The following is an 18,586-nucleotide window of genomic DNA, read 5'->3' on the forward strand; positions in this document are numbered from 1 at the left end:
ACAGGAATGATCTCTGGGACTTCATGCTGTATCACCAGGGCCTTAGAAACAGAAGCAGGAACAATAGCCAAACCTCCCTCATTGGAGGCTGGGCAAAAAGAACAAAAATCACCATATTTTTAGGGTCAGAATACACGGGAAAATAAAGCCTAGACCATAGATGGGGCTCTACAAGGCTCAGCTGAAGAGACTAATTCACTACCCACAGAAAATTACAGGACACTCTCAACCAAAGCTAGGTGTTCACCACAACTCCCTCAAAAGTGTTCAGGTTATGCCCTCCACACAAATTTTGTCTCTTATTATATGAGCTTCTCAAGTACATGGGCTATGCTTTATTTTGTGTGTGGAGCATAATGCTGAGTATAACATAGACACAATAAATGCTTTTTGAATGAATGAATATGTGAAAGCTTGAGGTATGATAACAGTCCTGTTCAAATCCCAGTTCTTCCCTGAAACATTCTTTGATTCCCAGCCAGAGAGGGAAGGGAGAGGGAGAGAGAGATAGAAATCTCCTGATTTCAGAGAAGAAGGGAGAGGGAGAGAGAGACATCAATAATGAGAGAATAATTGATCGGCTGCCTCCTGCATGCCTCACATTGGGGATCAAGCCTGCAACCTGGGTATGTGCCTTTATCGGGAATCGAACTCTGTCCAACTGGCTCATAGGTTGAGGCTCAACCATGGAGCCACACCAGCTGGGCAAGCAGTTCAGTTCTTAAGAGTAAGTCTTATTTTTCCAACTGGATTAGGAATTCCTGGAGGGCAGACACTGTCCTTCATTCCTCTTTGTGTACCCAGCCCTCAGCACTGTTCCTAGCTCTTAGAGGGTGTTTAATAAATGCTTGTGAATGCCGGAGTCCTGCTATTTGGTCAGCTATTGTTCCTACCAGTTGATCAGCCTCCTTTGTCATCACTGGCTAGGGGTCTCCAGCTCAGATGTTCAAGGCCAGGTAGGGAACAGTCAGTGTGAGGCATTAGGGAATGGTGGCCCCGTGTCAAACTGGAGTGCTCATGTGCTCTGTGGGGGCAGCTGCTACTCAGCCTATCATTATCATGGGTAAGTGTGGCTCTATGGCGTCATCATCTCATGTTACAAGAAAAGCCAGAAATCCAGATTTTTGTGAAACCCCTAGGGGCTACCAAAGCATGTCTGTGGTTGAGATTTGAACTATAGGCTACCTATTTGTGACCTTTGGATAGAGGCTGGGATTTTACACATTTAAATTTCCTGTATAAGAAGAAAGGGAGGGAAGGGTCAGCAAGCCTCGCCAGGGACCTTCTTATTTGTATCCACATAGAAACTCTTTGATTATAGAATTCAGCATAACTTATCTCTAACCAAGTCTTGGATCAGAAACTGGCAACTGCTGCTGTTGTCATTATTGATGATAATACAGAGCAGTTAAATTGTGCCAGAGAAGCACTTTCCATATGTATTTTCTCAATTAATTGGCTACAAAAGTAAATATTACTCTTCCCATTCTACAGATCATGAAATTAAGGCTTAGAGAAAAATAGGTAACTTCTCTATCTGATAGCTATTAAGTAGATAGCAGAATATGAAACCAAGTGAGCTGACTCCAAAGTGTTTTTAAACCACTCTGACCTACCATTCATTCCTTTTCCTTTGAGATATATTAAAGGTTTGCTTGGGTCACCAGAAAAGGCCCACTGATGCATTGGCCCTGTTCTTTACAGAACACACAGCAGTCTGGCCTGAGAGCTATTTCTTTGTTTCTAAAATGGGGAAACTTCAAATCTATTTCATCAGGGATGAGAACAAGAGGAAAACTTCAACAGGAATAGGAGAAAATCAGCATGACAGCTAAAACCCTCAACAATGAGGATTGTAAGTATAATGGACAAGATAGTCAGTGGAAGGGCCTTCTCCCTCTCTGGTGATTTTTAACTGCAATAGTCTCTTGCATCTTTACAAGGCTTTAAATAATCCTAACAAATTCTATGGCCACCCTCTGTGAGCCCTTTGGCTTGAGTCTCAGCTCTGCCATTAATACACTGATGGCCCTAAAAAAGGTATACCACTCATTTCACGTCTCTGGGGCTCAGTTTTGTCATCTATATATATAAGGCTATTATGCAAAGTGTCCCCTCGGGAGTTCAACCAGGGGACCGGGAGTTTGATCACTCGCTATGACATGTGCTGACCACCAGGGGGTGGCGCAGAACAAAGGAAGGCCCAGACAGCAACTGGAAGGCCCCAATCGGTCCTGATCGCCAGCCAGGCCTAGGGACTCTACCTGTGCATGAATTTCGGGCTTATAGTAGTAAAATAAGAATCCACCAAATGCAAAACTACAACATTGAGCAACGACAGACCTGAAAGACTATCTCCTGACTTTTCACTCACCCAAGGAACTGCGAATGAACCAAGCACAGCCCTGATTTCTTCAATGAAAATGATATAAAGACCCCAAGGATGATTTCTTCCAGCCCAGATATACTATTTTAGACTTTAGGAGCTGCACCCACAGATGGAGACTTTGCTTCATGAATACAATCAAACCCAACTCCCCATGACTATCAGACGGGTAGGGTCACAAAATTCAACCTTAAATACCTTGCTTATGAGCTGGCCCCTTAAACCTCCAATGTCTACTATCCACTGGATTCAAAGCATGACAATCAATCTTATAGATATTGACTGTCCTACCTTATGTAACTTCCAGTGAACTGTAGCCTGCTAATATAGAGTTTGGTCAGGTAGCTGCTGCCCACCTTGGGAGCCTCACAGAAATGTAAGGCATATGCATGAAACTATTGCCAAAAGTAAAGAAATGTCCATTTAAAATGGCATTAGTCTTCCTCACCAGACCTTTGGGATGCATCTCAGATTATTCCAGTTTCTAGAACTCCTCTCCTCACAAGACAGAAGAGGCAGAATACATGCAGAGAGAAGTGACTAGACATGGATCTGTTCAGTGACTGCTGTGATATCCCTCTACCTGTGATGACAAGTGGTCATTAAAAGGCATAATCAAGAACTCTCTCTCTGTGAAAGCACAGCCAGCAAGCAGACCTCAAAAACATACCCCTTTCAGTTTCTCTGTGGATATGACATGTGACATGAGCTAAATATCAGACACTCCCCAAAGGCTCCAACCTCTAGTCCAGGAGGTTCAGCTGTGAAAAAATAAGGCCTAGGAAACAACAGAGAAGCAGATGGTAAATGGACCGACTCGAAAGTCCAAGATTTGAAAGAAAATAAAAACAATAAAGGATAAACTTAATTCCAGCCTCTCTGGAGAATTCCAGGTAAAACTCATTCCTCCCATCTTCACCTCCACCTATACAACCATTTCTTCTCCAAGTCTCTCAATAGATAACATGAATAAATTCACAAAAGGGCAAACAACTGCTCCAAATTATTAAGAATATCAATAAGCTCAGCCAGTGTGGCTCAATGCTTGAGGGTACACCTATAAACCAGATGGTCACAGTTCCATTTTCCCGGTCAGGGCACATCTCAGCTTGCAGGCTCAACCCCAGTAGGGGCTGAGTAAGAGGCAGCTGATCTATGATTCTCTCTCATCACTGATGTTTCTATCTCTCTCTCTCCCTCTCCCTTCTTCTCTGAAATCAATAAAAACTTAAAACACTTAAAAAATGCCCTGACAAGTATTGTTCAGTACGGTTAGAGTATCATCCTGGGAAGTGAGGAGTCGCTGGTTTGATTTCTGGGTTGTAGGTTGATCCCCAGCCCCAGTTTGGGCACATGCCGGAGGCAACTAATCAATGTATCTCTCTCACACTGATGATATTCTCTCTCTCTTCCCCCACCCTCAGTCCCTGCCTTACACTCTCTCTCTTTAAAAAAAAAAAAAAAAATCAATGGAAAAAAATATCCTCAGGTGAGGATTAGCAAAAAAAAGAACATCAATGAGCAAAACAGAAATCCTTATGTTCACAAATATGTAGTGGCTAAGGAGTTTTGGTTACATCCTAAACGTACCATGCTCAGAAATTAAAAAGAGCTCAGCTGGTTGGAAAATAGATATACAAAGTGGGGCAAAAGTAGGTTTATGGCTGTTCATACGTAAAGTAATGCAATAATTAATAACAAATTCTGTATTTTGCATACTCACAACTGTAAACCTACTTTTGTTGGCTGTTCATATGTAAAGCAATGCAATAATTAATAATAAATTCTGTATTTTGCATACTCACAACTGTAAACCTACTTTTGCCCCACCCTGTAGTAAGGTCGAACTCACAGTTTTGACCCTCCTAAAGGCCAACTAGCTCAAATCTTTCCATGACAACCAGCCATGGCTTAGCTACAACCCAAACAGGAAAGAATAATAAGGGCTTTTAGCCCTAAGGCATTCCCACCCTGGAAAAACAGTGAGCTCTTCAGCAGCAAGAACTGTTTCACATTAGTGTCCCCAACATCTTCCACTGGGCCTGGTACTTAGTAGTGCCTTGAGAAAATAAGCTGAATGGTCAAATGCCCTGTTAACTGCAAGACTACTGGTTGGGGGATGGGGGGAGTGTAGCACAGTGCAATAGAAAGAGCTTTGGAGTCAGAACTGAGTTTAAAGCCTCACTGCATCACTTAACCTCACTGAGCCTCAGTTTCTTCATCTATAAAATGGGGATAATACCAACTATCTTACAAGACTGCTGTGGGAATTAGATGAGATAATGCTTTCCTGTCTTTACTAGTTTGGTGTTTGAGGCATTGAAAAAGCTTGTAGTAACAGCTGGATCTACTAGATAGAAAATAAGCCTCAATGACTATACTAGAGGCACGGTGCACAAAATTCAGCACTGGGGGGGGGGGGGCTCAGCCCTCTCACAGTCTGGGAGCCCCATGATCAATCGCCCCCGCAGAGGGAGGCCCTGCCCACCCGCTGCAGCCCACCAGTCGGTGGCCTTGGCCTCCCTCTTTGGGGCAATCATGGAGCCCCCTGATTGATCACCCGGCCAGCGGTGGCCTGGGCCTCCTTCTGCAGGGTGATCATGGGGCAATGGCCAGGCCCCTGACCAATCGCATCGCACCCGCCTTGGCTGGCCTGGCACCAGTGGGTGTCATAGCGTGGTCGTCCAGATGGTCATTCTGCTGTTCGGTCGTTCAGTCGATTTGCATATTACGCTTTTATTATTATAGAAGACTAGTGGCCTGGTGCACGGGGGAGGGGTGTCCCTCAGCCTGGCCTGCACCCTCTCCAATCTGGGACTGCTGGATTCTAAGCACTCACCTGCCTGCCTGCTTGATCGCCCCCAACTGCCCCCCCTTGCCGGCCTGCTCGCCCCCAACTGCCCCCCACTGCTGGCCTGCTCACCCCCAACTGCCCCTCCCCGCCGGCCTGATTGCCCCCAACTGCCCCCCATTGCCAGCCTGCTTGCCCCAAACTGCCCCCCCTTGCTGGCCTGCTTGCCCCCAACTGGCCCCTCCTGCCAGCCTGCTCACCCTCAACTACCTCCTCCACCAGCTTGATCATCCCCAACTGCCCACCCCTCCTGACCTGATCACCCCTAACCGCCTCTGCCTCAGCCCCGCCACTATGGCTTTGTCCAAAAGGACATCCGGAAGGTCTCCTGGTCTAATTAGCATATTACTCTTTTATTAGTATAGATTAGAGAGAGGATATAAGTAAGACATGCATTCTCAATGAGGGCAATATCGCCCCCAAGGGGGTGAAAATGGATTGCTGGGGAAGAAAAATCATAGCTATTACACAGTACATAAACAAATACATAGTATATCTGTGGTATTACAATTCAGATGGCATGGGGAGGGAGGGATTAGGAAAAGACTCAAAAAGTGATAATAAACAAAAAGGTTAAGAAACATCTGATGTTCAAAGGGTTGACCCAGTTTCCATAAAGATTGTCATTAATTTGCATAATAGTCATGTGTAGGATGACCAACTTGTACTGGTTTGCCCCCAGACTTTCCTGGTTTGGGCACTAAAGTCCCACATGTGGGAAATCCCTCAGTCCTGGGAAAACTAGGATGGTTGTTCACCCTCCTCATGGGAGAGAGCTATACAGGCATTTTCATTTCACTAATGAGGCGACCCCAAGAAACATGATGGTTGTCATGAAGGATTTACCGTACTTCAGCAGCATTCCTGAGCCAAGATTGAAATATGCCATTTGCCCAGCCCTAGATTCAGAGCTCTGTGCTCCTAATCTCCACCAAGGCATTGGCATGGAATGGTTCTTGTGCACTGAGTATGCCACTTCCTTCTTGTTATGGACTGAATGTGTCTCTCCCCCTCCAAATACTTATGTTGAAACCCTAATTCCCAATGTGATCCTTTTTTTTTTGGAGATGGGCCTTTGGAGGTAGTTAAGATTAGAGTAGATCATGTGGGTGGGGCCCCCATGAGGGGATTAGTGCCCTTACAGAGAGTTGACCAAACCAGGGCACACTCTACTCTCTGAGCCACATGAGGATACAGCAAGTAGTCAGCTACTGTGAACCAAAAGAAGGGCTCTCATCAAGAACCTGACCAGCAGGCCTCCAGAACTGTGTGAGAAATAAATGTTTGTTATTTAAGCTACCCAGTCTATGGCATTCTGTTATAGCAGCCTATAACTTACTAAGACACTTCTCAATGCCTCAAACACCAAAGCCAAGGGCACTATTAAGAGATTGAGGGCAAGGCCATCAAGGATATGCATATCCTATCTGAGAAGCCACCAAGTATCTGAAAGATGTCACTTTGCAGAAGCAAAGTGTGCCATTCTGCCATTACAATGGTGGAGTTGGTAAGTATGTCCAGGTCAAATGGTAGGGCAGGACACGGGGTCAATAGTCCAAAAAGAGTGCTAAATTTTTGCTGCACATGCTTAAAAATGCAGAGAGTAATATTGAATTTAACATTTAGATGCTTAATGACCACATCTGTGTGAACAAAAGCACCCAAGATGGGGTGCAGAAATTACAGAGATCATGAATGGATAAACCCATAAATGAGCTCTCCCTGACACAATGAAATTACTGAAAAAGAGCATATTGTTCCTAATCCAGAAGAGGGATTTGCACAGAAGAAAAAGATATCCCAGGTGAAACTGAAGAAACAAAACTTTTATGGGCCAGGGGTAAATTCAGCATAAAACAGATGCTAATAAAAGCAAAAAGCAGAAAGAGCGAGAGAATGAATGAATATGAATGAGGGCAGACATAACCAGCCATCACAACCATTATCCTTGTCAATGAGCTGCCTCAGGGAACCTGAAAGAACTACCAGTCTGGGCTGAACATAGTTCTATTGCTACTGAATTCTCACTGTCTCCAAGGTAGAAAACTGCACAAGTGAGGATACCAGGTGTAAACCCTTAACAAGCCAGGAAAATTCTGGGAGATTCTTCACATGTGTCCTGAGTACCTTGAATCTTTTAGATGTTTTTGTCCCAAAGACAAACTTGATTGTTGTTGATGCTAGAAATCAGAGGTTAGCCCAAGCCCAGCGTGAATAGCAACAGGCTACTAGTATTTTCCCCTATTCAGCAGTAAAATCCTTTGTGAAATTACCAGTAAATGAAGAAAAGGGCGGGATATTTCCTTAGGCCACATATAATTAAAATAAGAAGCTCTATCTGTGGAAGACTAAGTCTTGAAGCTTAAAACCAACTCAGAAAAGGATAAAGTATTCATCCTCCCTTAGAAAGAAAAAGATTTCCTCCACAAGGACAGGTCTCCAAATTAACACCAAATCCAGGAGACAGAGAACACTTTGCTACAGAGCATGACCTAAGTACCATCTGAGGCCCCAGAGAAAAATCCGCAGGGATTGCATTGTAAAAATGTTCAGATTAGCTCTCCTGAAAGCGGCTTACTCCAAGACACTGGCAGACAGCCTCTGCAGCAAAGCTTCAGTTAAGAAAGGATAGAAAATAATGAAGAAAACACACATACAAGAGGCTAGATGAGAAGAGCATGAATCCACAAACATAGTAAAAAGAGGATTGGAAGGCATCACCTATTTGGAAAAAGATAAAACTTGCCTTTACAGATTGGCTATTAATGAGAATATTAAAAAATGACAATCTTCATTCTTTGATGATGAAAAGAGTTATTGCATTCCTATTCCCAAGAGCTTTCGTGTGTATTACTTCATTTAACTACTCTTCAAAGTATTTATTTGTTTTTTGAGAGTACATTAAAGCTGGGAACAGTGAAATAACGAAGGACCTAAGATAGAAGAAGCAACAGGAGAGAGCCTAGATGGGGCTGCTTTGGCTCTCCAGAAATGTTATCAGAAAGAAGTGAGCCAAGGAGAGGCTGCTGTTAGCTCACTGGTGTCAGAGAAAAGGGAGCCTTGGGACCAAGTTCAGGGGTTTATCCCGGGATGAGCTGCCACTGCCCATTGCTCCCCTGGTTGCAAGTCTCGTGGGGACTCTTAAGAGTTTAGGAGAAAGAAAAAAAGAATGAGGGGAGAACCAAGATAGCGGCATAGGTAAACACCTATACTTGCTGCCTCTCACCACCACATCAAAATTACAACTGAAAGGCAGAAGAATTACCATCCAGAATCACGGGAAAGCTGGCTGAGTAGAAGTTCCACAACTAGAGAGGTAAAGAAAGTGCAGTGAGACTGGTAAGAGGTGCTGAGGCGCGGAAAGTGCTGGCACCTGGATGTGCTGCTCTTTCCATCAGGAGGGAGATACAAGCTCCTGACTGCTCTGAACTCCAGTTCCGAGTGAGACTCTGGGGGACCCAGACACATATCGGGAGAAACTGGACTGTCTGGCATCGGGCCAGAACGCGAGAGCGGCTTTCTCTCAGAAGTGCTCGCAGCAATCATTATTCCTGCAGAGGAGTGCAGGACGCAGAGACCCGGGGACCTCTCCGGGGCAGAGCTGACTGGCAGCATTGCTGTTTGCTCTGCCCTGGTGATTCCCAGAGACCCCGCACCTCCCAATTTACAACCCCACCCAAGCTGTGCACATCGGCTTTTGCATATGAATGGCCTGTCCTTTCTCCTCCTAAAACCTGTCACACTGCAGCTGGGTCAGAGAGCCCCAGAGTTTCCAAAAGAAGGTCCAAGGCCCAGCAGCAGCAGCCTGCCTTGCTTCACAGCTGGGCCTCGTCTGGGCACTTCCAAACCCCATACAAAGAGGAGGAATCTGCAGATCTCTCTGTAGCTCCTGCTGGGCGGCCCCAGACAGTGGCTGACCTTGCACCTCCTTGGAGATCCAAGAGCCAGTGTACCCAGTGGTCAGAGTAAGACTATACCAGATTACAACTCTTCACTTCCATAAGAGACACACTCAAGGGGAAGACTCAGTGAGCACCAAAGCCCCACTGAAGCAAGTCCTGCCTCATAAGAATGTCTCCTGTGCAACAGATCTTCCAGTGTAGACACAGCTGGTCATCACTGCCAATTGTTCTGGAGGTCAATTCCTCCCAGTGATACCAACAGCAATCAAGGGTTAACTACAATAAGACTGTGCACACAGCCCACAAAGGGGTGCACCAAGAGTGTCCACCTCAGGATACTGGGGAGGCTGAGCCACTGGGCCCTATAGGACACCTACCACACAAGGCCACTCTATCAACTCAAGGATACTTAGCAGCTACCCAGTACATAGAAACAAACACAGGGAAACAGCCAAAATGCGAAGACAAAGAAATAAGTCACAAATGAAAGAAATGGATGAAAGCAAAATACTGGATATAGAGTTCAAAAACCACAGTTATAAGGTTACTCAGAATCTTCTAGAAACCTCCGAGAAATTTAGTGAGACCCTCAAGGATATGAAAAAGGACCAATCAGAAATTAAGCATATACTAACTGAAATAAAGAATAATATACAGAGATCCAACAGCAGACTAGAGGATCCCAAGAATCAAGTCAAAGATTTGAAATACAAAGAAGCAAAAAACACCCAACCGGAAAAGCAAAAGAAAAAAGAATCCAAAAATATGAAGATAGTGTAAGGAGCCTCTGGGACAACTTCAAACATACCAACATCAGAATTATGGGGGTGCCAGAAGGAGAGAGAGAGCAAGATATTGAAAACCTATTTGAAGAAATAATGACAGAAAACTTCCCCTACCTGGTGAAAGAAATACTTACAAGTCCAGGAAGTGCAGAGAACCCCAAACAAGAGGAATCCAAAGAAGACCACACCAAGACACATCATAATTAAAATGCCAAGGGCAAAAGACAAAGAGAGAATATTAAAAGCAGCAAGAGAAAAACAGTTAGTTACCTACAAGGGAGTACCCATATGACTGTCAGCTGATTTCTCAACAGAAACTATGCAGGCCAGGAGGGAGTTGCAAGAAATACACAAAGTGATGAATAGCAAGAACCTATAACCAAGATTACTCTACCCAGCAAAACTATCATTTAGAATTGAAGGTCAGATAAAGAGCTTCACAGACAAGAAAAAGCTAAAGGAGTTCATCACCACCAAACCAGTAATATATGAAATGCTGAAGGGTATTCTCTAAGAAGAAGAAGAAGAAGAAGAAAAAGGTAAAGACAAAAATTATGAACAACTAAGTGACAACAAATACATATCAAAAAGTGAACCTAAAAATCAAATGAATAAAAAAACCTGATGAACAGAACAGACTGGTGAATATAATAGAATCAGGGGCATGGAAAGGTAGCAGACTGACAATTCTCAGGGGGAAGGGGTTGTGGGGGGTGTGGGGAGAGATTGGACAAAGAGCTTACACCTATGGATGAGGTCAGTGAGGCGGGGGTGGGGGGGAAGTCCTGGAGTGGGGTAGGAACCGGGTGGAGGGGAGCTATGGGGGGAAAAAAGAGGAACATCTGTAATAATCAGAACAATAAAGTTTTTTTTTTTAAAGTTTAGGAGAGCCCGGCCAGTGTTGCTCAGTGGTCGAGCATTGGCCTATGAAACAGGTCACAGTTCCATTCCTGGTTTGCAGGAGGCAGCCGATCAATGATTCTCTTTCATTACTGATGTTTCTATCCCTCTCTACCTCTCCCCCTCTCCCTTCCTCTCTCTGAAATCAATAAAAACAATTTTTAAAAAAGTTTAGGAGAAAGAAAATTCACTTGAAAAGTAGATTCGAGTGGAATCATCACTCTTCAAAGTATTATTCCCATTTTTATGCAGTGGAAAACCAAGCCTAAGAGGTGAAATAACTTGTCCAAGGTCGTATGGCTAATAAATGATGAATTAGACTCAGAATCAAAACTCAGGTTTACCACACTCCAAAAAAGCACTATGTCCACTTCAAAAGAACTATTAAGTCATCTGTAGACAAATCAGGTGACAGTTTTTAACCATGCCTATTTGAGGTAACAACAAATTTTTTTTAAATACAGAATGGTGCTCTTATTAATGTCTCTGGAAACAATTTCAGAAGTGAATTTTCAAAACTGCTTTGGATAATGGCCATATCACATTAAGTGATGCCACCCTCAACCCCCACCACCCACACCTACACATACCACTCTACAGGAGAACACTTATCAAAGCATTAAATTCTGGCATGTTTATTTTTTTAAACCCATTCTGTTACTTTTCAGTTTCACTTAATTTCTTGGAGCCAATGAAACACACCAGAGTTCAAAGTTGGCCTCTACAGAGAAGTAATAGCTGGCCTTCAAAGAGAGCAGAAAAAGGGGGGGGGGGCGGGTAGGGGGGGGGGGACCATGACTCAGAGTACAAGGCAACTTTTCATTCCTGGGTTACCTCATCATCCCTATTCCCACCATCTGTAAAATGGGGCCAATCTTTTCAGTAGCCAATTTCATCAGAACAACGAGTGTTAGGAGATTAAATTCACTATACAACCAAGATTACTCTCCCCAGGTGACTGGGGAGGCCGAGCCACTGGGCCCTATAGGACACCTACCACACAAGGCCACTCTATCAATTCAAGGAGACTTAGCAGCTACCCAGTACATAGGTTTAACCCAGATGAAAGGTTAAAATAAATCTGATGTGGCAACACCTTCTTAAAAAACCTAAGGGCCATGTTCTCAACTGAAATCACACACCAAGTCCTGATCCATGCTATACAAACATCAATCCTGATATCCTCATGCCCTAGGTCCCAGCAAAATCCTATTCAATCCCCAAATTTGACTATATCTTTATCAAAAAAGAAAAAAGCTTGGGTGGGGAGAGAGCTAAAAAGACACACAGATATGAAACATCTTTTGCACTGTCAAAACAAACACTATTAATGTGTATAAACACATCAGTTTCTTCTGTTAGCAGACAATGGAAGATTCAGTCTCCTCCTGCCCACCTAGTCTGGGTTAATAGAATACCCCAAACCCCAAAGCAGTTTGTAGTTTTGTTTAATTGAGATCGGAAAGCCAGCTGGGCTTGACTGAAGCCAGGCACTGAAAAATATTTATTAGAAAACTGTATGCGTCCTCAATATATATGTTTAAAGGCATCAACCCGCCCTCCAGCTCTACAGTACAAAGGAAGCCCCCTCTGGCCTCTCAGGTGCAGGGCATTTCCTGACTCCTGGTCTTTCCCACCTGAAGCCACATTACAGGGGCTCATATATCAACGGGATTCTATCTTCTGAAACAAAGAATCTCAAAGCCAGGATTGCGGGACCACCTGAATCAGAACCACCTGGGGAGGACTTGCGGGTGCTCTAGCTCCACGTTATCCAAAATACCTAAGTTGAGACAAGGGACAGGCACAATCTCCAAGGTATTTGAGACACACCAAAGTCTGTAACCCCTACTTTAAAGGCATGTCTTCCTCTACCAGAATGAAGAAAAACATAAGACAGGAGTAGAAATACCACGGGGGGAGAAGGGCGTAATTCCATATGGTGAAGAGGACAGCGGTCTCGGCCAAGACCCAGTGTCAACACTGGAGCGGTTAGAGACAGATGCACAAATTGAGGCCAGGAGACGAGAACTGGGAGGGAGACTAAAACAGATGCGGAGCCAAAAAGCCCGTCTCGGGCCGCCCCCCCTGCCTCATCTCCTGACATTTAAGAAGGGTTACTAGAGACATTCTGAGGGGGGAAGGTAGGGAAAGCGGCCGTTGGGCTGGGAGAACAGGTCTGCGGACACTAACGAGGAGCGCAGGTCCCCCTCGGACGTCCCGCTTCGGAGACACTAGGCAAGATGTGTGGGGACCCCAGAACAGTGCTGGGAAGGCGCCGGGGCCATGGGCGGGAGGAGGCCGGGCAGTGCCCCGAGCCCCCCGCCCAGCTCCAGGGCTAGACGGCCCTCACCGCCCCTACCTTCGGCTTCCTGCCGGGCAGCCGAGGGGTAGACACAACCCCCACAATTCCAGGCGGCCGCAGCAGCAACCAGCTTCTGATGCGCAGACGCCACGGCGACAGTCTGAACCCGTGAGCGCCCGGCTATTACGTGGCTCGTCGCCTCACCCAATTGCCGCCTTCCAGAGCAGCAGGCGGTCCCCTCACGGAAGCTTGCGGCACTAGAATTATTAGCCCCGCCTGTCCCCGGTTTTCTATTAAGTTCCGCCCCCCTGGCGTCTCCCTACGCAAATTTGCCGGAACTTTATTTTTTTCCTGTATCCCTCCGCCGAAAGAGAGAGGACTAGAAAAGAAGCCCGGGGGCTTGGTTTTGCTTCTAAGCTACATCAAAGTGGAACTTGGAAGTTTCTTCTGTGATTGCCTAACAGCCTAATTTCTTTCTACGGGAAGGATCCTCAAAAAGGAGGGTGTGGGGAGTAAAAATAAATCAAGCTGGCGGGTCTTCGTTTGGGATAAAGCCAAGAGACTCAAACAATAAATAGTCCTTTGAAAAGTCATGCAGAATAGGCCACCTGCAAGTCACCTACTTCATATATTTGTGTACTGTGTGGATTTTTGACAACGACCAAATATTTTAAAAATAAAAGTTACTTGCACCTCTAATCTGCTCTGCACTGACTTATTTTATAGGTGCCAACTGCTTGCATATACATTGTACTTCTGTACATTTCTAATATCAGAATTGTCATCCCCTTTTCATAGATAGGGAAGCAAAGGTGTAAAGAGGTTAAATGATTTATACAAGGTCAGACAGAAGTGGTAGAACTAGAAATTCAAGCCAGATTTGAGTGCCTCCAAAAGCCCTGTTCTCTTTTCTTGATACTACTCTGTGAGGCCTTCCACGTGCCTCCCTTGACCAATAAAATGGGTGCTCCGTCAGGCCCGCAGAGTGCAGATAATGATTCCTGGTCATTCAGGAGTGGAGAAAAGTAGCGTCTAAACAAGCAGTGACCTCCCCAAACAGCAGGTATTCCCCAAGAGCAAGCAAACAACTTGTCTCTGGAGTTCCTTTCCCTTTCCTGTGTATTATGTGAGAGTCTAGCAGTTCATTTGCTTTCTTTATTATGTTTACTTCAACCAGCTGGGAAACTAACTTTGCAGCCACTGAACAAACCTTGATTAGTAGCCTGGGGAGGGAGAAAAACAAGCCCCTGGGCAATAGTTGAATGAGTAGCGCCAGTTTATTAGAAAGGTCTGGATAGGTAGGACACGCCCCTGAGGCTGGGTGGGAAAGGACGGAGAACAGCTCACTTTTCCTATGGAACTTTCAGGATACCAGCAAGCATAGCTAGAACCAGAGGACAGATAATAAAAGTTCAAAAAATATCTATTGCATCAGTGATGAATTACAGAATGAACATGTAAATTACAATCAAGCCTGATAAAAGTTATAAAGTGCTGCAAGATGCTTAAAAATAGAATAAGCTCAAATCTTAGGATGAATAAATAAATGTATGAGCCAAGAAAAGAGTTCAGCTGGACACAGAGCTGCCAGCACTCATAAGCCTGGCTTCCTTCTTGGGATAGATCTAACCAGCTCAAGTGTGTGGGGAAGGGAAATTTTGTGTCCCCCAGTTCCAGACCTTGGAAAACCCTGACTGAGAACCTTCCCAGGGAAACTAGCTCTGAACTCATCTCCTGAGCTGCTGAAACCAGTGTGTAGGTCCAAGCCTAAGCAGACAGCCTATATTTTCATGGCCCCCAAACAAGGAGGACCACTGTAAAGGTGGGAAGTTTGAACTCTAGAGACCATAGTGGGTGGGTGGGTAGAGTCACAGTAGTCTCTTTTCTTTATTTCCCTGTATTACTCTTGGAATTGAGCAGAAATAAGTTTATATTTTCCTTTTAAATAAGGAAACAAACAACCATTTCTACCTTGCAGTTCTGTTAGAGATCTTCCACATTTTTTCTTCCCCTCCCCAGCAAAGCAAAAGCTTGGAAGACTAGAGAGCTTAAGGAATCATCTACAACCTGACCACCATCAATCAAAGGAAACCACATCACCTGGCTAGGCGGAGCTTTATATGATCAAGCTGGCCTTCCTCAGCAAGCAAAATGTTTTGAGTAGATCATTTCTCCTCTGATCAGCCTTTCTCAATTAATCTCCCACCAGCCTGATATCCCAGCCTCACAAATTGGCTCCCTGCTCTCTCCAGATAGCCCTAGAATGTAGAGTGTGGGGAGCAGGATCCCTAGCTCTCTGTCTCACCACTGTATTGTTCTGCCTTCTCCTCTCTGCTCCTACTCCTCTATTCCCCACTAGCTTTCACCACATACTTTAAATCCTGCTGCCAGGAATCCCTTCTGGACTCCAAACATTTTATGCACTCAAACATGACTACCAAGTCACATGCCTGCCAGTGTCTGTGAGAATTCAGGTGTGAAACAGTCCCACCAGGTTCTTACCCTCAAAGAGTTCAGGGTCTGACAAGAGATACAGAAATGTAAATAAATCAAATCAAAACAGCCCAGCAAGGGCCGTAAAACAGAAATATTAGCAAAGAGCTGTAAGAATAAGCCCTCTAGTTCACATTGCTGTCTCCCTAATGTGAGTAAAACTCTTTCACATTCATCTTGTTTGCTCCAGACAGCCCAGGTAGATGATTTTATCCCTGTTTACAGATAAAACAAAAACTCCTCTCTGAATTCTTCAGAACTGTACTATTCAATACAGTAGTCAATAACCACATGTAGTGTTTTTATTTAAGTTAATTAAAATTAAATAAAATTTAAAACTCAGTTTTTTAGTCACAATACCCACATTTAAACTGCTCAATAGCCACATATGACTAATGTCTGCCATATTGGATGGTTCGTATTATAGAACATTTCCATCATTCATCATAGAAAGTTCTATTTATCTAGAATTTGAACAGGGCTTGGCTGGGAAGAATTGACTCTGCTCCATGTACTGTCAGTTGGGGTGACTCGACTAAATTAAAATGCTCACTAGCGTGGCTGGCAGTTGATGAGGGCTGTTGATTGGGATCTCAGCTGGTGCAGTCAGCCAGGACACTGACAAGTAGCCTCTTCCAGTAGCTGCTTGGCCTCCTTACAACTTGATGGCTGTTCATCACAAGAGAATAATACGTAAAAATGCATGGTATTTTTATGACCTAATCTCAGAAGTTATATAGCGTCATTCTGTCATATTCTATTGGTTGATGGAGTCACAAAGGTCTGTTCATATTTAGGGAGACCAAAACAGAACCCACCTTGTGATTGGAAGAGTATCATTGTAAAAAGAACATGTGAGATAGGATATACCATGGAAGCCACTTCTGGAAAGTACAGTGGGCCACAAGCCCCACACCCTGGCACAAGCATCCACACTCATGCACACAACTTACACATTCAGACTCATACACCCAATACGCAGACATGTTTACACATGTAGATAAATTAAAACATCCTGCATTCACATACATGAATACTGCCATACAGTGATATGTGCATTGCCATAGACATATGACTTACATAATTGTGCAATTAGACGTGTCTACTGAAACAAACAAACATACACATGTAGAGTAGTCTTGAAAACCAATCAGAGATCCTAAGAAAACCTGATTGGGGACAGATGGAATATAACCTAGATGTCAGCTGTCCCCTCAGCCTGCTCCATTTCCCCATCAAGAGCCCATACCTGAAAAAACATCAATGTGAAACACTGAATTTACTAAAGGTATTGTAACGGTGATGAATGAAAATGTTAAATCTGCACATCCCATCACCCTGGCAAGGTGATTCAGTTGGTTGGAGCATCATCCCATACACCAAAAGGTTGCGGGTTCAATTCCAAGTCAGGGCACATACCTAGGTTGTGGGTTCGATCCCTAGTTGGGGCATGTGTGGGAGGTAACCGATTGATGTTTCTCTCTCACATTGATGTTTCTATCCCTGCCTCTCTAAAAAAAAAAAAAAAAAAAAATCAATAATAAAAAAAAAAAGCCCTAGCCAGTTTGGCTCAGTGGATAGAGCGACGGCCTGCGGACTGAAGGGTCCTGGGTTCGATTCTGGTCAAGGACACATGCCCAGGCTGAGGGCTTGATCCCCAGTAGGGGGTGTGCAAGAGGCAGCCAATCAATGAGTCTCTTCCATCATTGATGTTTCTATCTCCCTCTCCCTTCCTCTCTGAAGTCAATAAAAACATATTTAAAAAAATGGTTGGATAATGGTAAAATAAATAGATAAACCACACAATCCCACAGCAACTTGAAAGCCTACTTAAGCAGTTCTTTCCTCCCAAGTCCTTGTCTCACCTATATCACCACCGCAGATCATTTTTTTTTTTTGCCATTTCTTTCCTTTGCACAGCACCTAGCTGGCTAGTTCACATCTCCTTTTCCTGGCTTTTCTCCTCAAGCTTCCAAATTCCTCACCTCTTCATCATACAGAGCAGTTCAGGTTTGCCCAGACCTGATGTAAAGACAGACAGGCAGGAACTGGAGTTGGAACCCAGGTGACCGGTTTGAAGACAGACTACTCTCTCATCTCTCCTCCTCCTACACCACTTGTTCTCTCACTCTTGTCGCCTGCATCACACCAGTATGTCTGACTGGATGAGACAGTTTAACTCTACATACCAAATTTGGGGTGAGCCAGGTTGACTTGAATAGTTCATTGCAATCTCCACCCCCACATATACACCTGGAAGAACTCTAAGAACCAGGCCACTGCAGGGCTGTCTATGGCCCTCTCCCTGGTCCACTCTGTGTCCACCCCAACACAAGGGTCAGGGCATAGTGGGCACAGTGCCTGACCATGCCAGCATAGTCCTGAGTCAGCAAGCCAATAAAGGGAGAACTCTCCTCTCCTCTGACACTGTTCTTAATAAAGGTTCCCAAGCACAAAATCTTTGGGAAATCAAGTGTGAAGAATAAGGCTTGCCATGTGGCATGTCTCAGAACATTCGTTCTTTGAATCCAACATCACTGTCAGCAGAGATCCTGGATTGTGGATTGTGGAACAGTTTAAGAACAGGCTTTAGAATTGTACAGACCTAGGTTCAAGTACTGACTGCCCCTCACTATTAAGCAAGTTGCTTAACCCTAACCAACCTTAGAGGGGTGTTTCCTTATCTATAAAATAGATATTAAATGAGATGATATGTATAAAGCCTGGCACAGTAAGTGCTGGATAGTTCTTAGCTACTGGTACTATTCTTTTCCATGCCTTTTTGGCTATACATGCATTGTGCTAGAGGCTGGGCAAAGTTAAATCACACAGAAATGCATATACTCACAAACTCACACGGGAGATCCTGCTTTATGTCCCTACGTCTAAGTAATTATCCCACTCCTTGACCTATACATGCCACATCACATTACACATCATGCCCAGGCTGTATAGGAGCTTTTG

General features: G+C 44.4%; 1 protein-coding gene across 2 annotated transcripts in view; it reads right to left on the reverse strand.

Annotated features, from left to right (window-relative positions):
• The window catches only part of SIL1 (SIL1 nucleotide exchange factor), a 212,319-nt gene extending 198,943 nt beyond the window's left edge, over nucleotides 1-13,376 (reverse strand). For both annotated transcript variants that reach the window (XR_013813523.1, XM_079770873.1), the window contains exon 1: nucleotides 13,187-13,376. The gene's annotated coding sequence lies outside the window, so the exon portion shown is untranslated. The remainder of the gene's footprint in view (nucleotides 1-13,186) is intronic.
• Between the last annotated feature and the right edge of the window lie 5,210 nt (nucleotides 13,377-18,586).

Source organism: Cnephaeus nilssonii (genome assembly GCF_951640355.1).
Source record: "Cnephaeus nilssonii genome assembly, chromosome: 5".
Classification (NCBI taxonomy): domain Eukaryota; kingdom Metazoa; phylum Chordata; class Mammalia; order Chiroptera; family Vespertilionidae; genus Cnephaeus; species Cnephaeus nilssonii.